Below are 3,383 nucleotides of genomic sequence, written 5' to 3' on the forward strand. Positions count from 1 at the left end.
TTGTTTTTTTGTCCGCGGCAGACTGAGACTGAGACTGAGACTTGGCTTCAGTCCCATCCATCCTTTTTTTATGCTTCCCTGGAAAACATAGTAAAGATGGAATATCTCTTCCCCCCCCCCCCCCCCCCCCCCCCCCACACACACACACACACATCTGATAGGAAACTTCAATGGCTGCCGTCTTTTACTTCTCGAGCTTTTGATCCCATTTTTCCTCCTCCTGTGTGCGTGTGTGTGTGTGTGTGTGTGTAGCTCTGTGTGTGTGTTTCTGACCTGTCGGGACAAGTCTGCTGCTGCTGTAAACCTCCTTTATGTAGAGCTTCATGTACATGTTACTGTACGTCCACATGTGTCAGTAGGAGAGTTTTAATTCTACTTAAAGTCTAAAAACATGACTTGAATATAAAAGTAGTTGCTGATTGCATTAATTAATAGAAAGTCTCTCATATAAGAGTCAAATTCTTCTTAATGTGGCAGAAAATGTTAAAATATGAGCTCATTGTTGGTAGTTAGAAGCTGATTGGAGTAATACACACAGATTAAACCTGCCCTGAGGAAAGATATTTCACAGGACTGTAAAAACATCAACGTTAACAGAGAAGAAAAGAAGCTTTTTTTTCCTTTTTTTTTTTTGTGAATGAGTCACTCTGCTGCTGCTCGACCTGTTTCAGCTCGTCTGCGAGGAAATGAAGAGCCGGTAGTCACCATTTCACCATTTAGGATTAGAGAGACACACACACACACACACACACACACACACACAGAGTCAGGAGATCTCCGCCCCCCCCCCCCCCCGAGGTCACATATCAGAGCAGTGACTCACTGCCTCCAGGTGGATGATTAACTAATGTGAACATTAAACTGGAAATGTGTCCAAATATTTGAGTTAAGGAGGGAAACTGAACGCGTGACTATGATATGAAATCAGTGTGATGTTGATCTCTGTTAGTGTATGAAGGGTAAAGAGCTTCCCTTTAACCTCTAACCTCTAACCATAACTCACTGCTGCTTTAATAACACGACGTTATGAGTTCATGAAAACTCGTTAACAAGCAACCACGAGGTGAAATGTGCAGATAACAGTGAGCTGAAGTTATAAAATCACTTCTGTTAGCACGCTGTGTTCTTACAGGTGTTAGTGTTCATATATTAAACATGTTAGTGTTCATATATTAAACATGTTAGTGTTCATATATTAAACATGTTAGTGTTCATATATTAAACATGTTAGTGTTCATATATTAAACATGGAAGATTAAACTAAGGAAGGAAAGAAAGAAAGGAGGAAGGAGGAAGGAAAGGAGGGAGGAAGGAAGGAAAGAAAGGAGTAAGGATGAAGGAAGGAAAGGAGGGATGAAGGAAGGAAGGAAAGAAAGGAGTAAGGATGGAGGGATCAAGGAAAGGAGTAAGGAAGGAAGGGATGAAGGAAGGAAAGGATTAAGGAAGGAGGGAGGAAGGAAGGAAAGGAGTAAGGATGGAGGAAGGATGGAGGAAGGAAGGAAAAGAGTAAGGAAGGAAGGAAAGAAAGGAGTAAGGATGGAGGGATGAAGGAAGGAAGGAAGGATAGAAATGAGTGAGGATGGATGGATGGAGGAAGGAAGGAAAGGAGTAAGGAAGGAAGGAAAGGAGTAAGGATGGATGGAGGAAGGAAGGAAAGGAGTAAGGATGGATGGAGGAAGGAAGGAAAGAGTAAGGATGGAGGGAGGAAGGTAAAGGAAGGTTTCAGATAAAGCTGAAATCCAGGATTCACTGTGCTTTATGAAAGAAATTAATATTAAAGGAGTAACGTAACCTTCCTCTTCCTCTTCCTCTTCCTCAGCGGCTCACCTTTACAGGAATCACAGGGAAATGGCCGACTGTTGTTTGAAGCCGCTGTGTAGTTACAAAAGAGGGGTGGGGGGGCAGAGGGGCAATACCTCCCCCCCCCCCCCTCCTCCACATACTCATACAAGCTTCTTTTTAAAGGGAGAGGATTACCTTCAAACACACACACACACACACACATACACACACACACACACACACATACACACACACACATACACACACACACACACACACACACACACACACACACACACACACACACACACATTTAAAGGAGGCTTAGTCACCAGTTAACCCTTAAAATTAAGACCCTTACAAGACTCAGATGGAAGTAATTATATGTGTGTGTCTCTGTGTGTGTCTCTCTCTGTGTGTGTGTGTGTGTGTGTGTGTGTGTGTGTGTGTGAGAGAGTAAATGAGGATGCTGTGGGGAAGCCCAGGCATGTTTCCAGCGTGATCTGTGGTCAGCGTTTTGTTTCTGTGTAAATGGAAGAAGGGAAAATAGAAAAAAGTAGTTTTCTTTCTCTTCATCGCCGTTAAATGAGAGTCAGTGATTGGCTGCTTTACTTCCTGTCTGATAAACCCAGACGTGTGTTCCTCTGTCTGTCGGCCGTGTGATTAATTATCAGCTCATTTATTAGTCAGTAGATTTATGACTGCAACATTTATCTTTATAGTTTTATTATGTTTATTATCGGGAAACGCCCGTCACATGATCCCAAGTTATCGTTTTCACATATTCAACACGATGAATGTTTAAAATGATTATTATTATATTTTCTATTTAATCTCAGGTATCTGACCGTCTGTTGGAGACTCGTCTGCTAGAAAAAAATACAAAATTAATTAAATTGAAATCCAAAAAACGAGTAAAATCGAGGAGTTTTGATGTTAAACTTGAGTATAAGTTTATAATATTATTTCTTTATTAGTCTCACATAGTAACAAATAAAGAACAATAAGTAATAATAAGTACATAAGCAATAAAAGCAAGATAAATCTAATAAGTTTGTTTTTAAATCACTTATTAAGGCTCATGTTTAAATGTGAAAGTCTTCTTCTAGTTTTTACTTTAATGTATTTTCATCAATTTCTTTTTAATTCGATATTTTATGGTTTTATGTTTTTTAATGATCTTATTGCATCATCTTGTACTTTTTATCATTGCCAGAACTATACATTTAAGCTCCTTTTTTAATGTTTTATTGTATTTTATAGGAAGCACTTTACCATTATTTATTATTTATTACTTTTCTTTATTAAAAAATATCTAAAAAATACTTTTAAACATCAGCGTTGATGGAAAACTAGAAGAAGACATTCAGGACTTTATCTTCAGCTTTTCTCGCCTCTGTGTTTTAATGAAGCTGATTAAGTGTGTGTGTGTGTGTGTGTGTGTGTGTGTGGTGTGTGTGTGTGTGTGTGTGTGTGTGTGTGTGTGTGTGTGTGTGTGTGTGTGTGTGTGTGTGTGTGTGTGTGGTGTGTGTGTGTGTGTGTGTGTGTGTGTGTGTGTGTGTGTGTGTGTGTGTGTGTGTGTGTGTTAATCCCATTCACAC

The sequence above is a fragment of the Scomber scombrus genome, chromosome 3 (assembly GCF_963691925.1).
Source record: "Scomber scombrus chromosome 3, fScoSco1.1, whole genome shotgun sequence".
Lineage (NCBI taxonomy): Eukaryota > Metazoa > Chordata > Actinopteri > Scombriformes > Scombridae > Scomber > Scomber scombrus.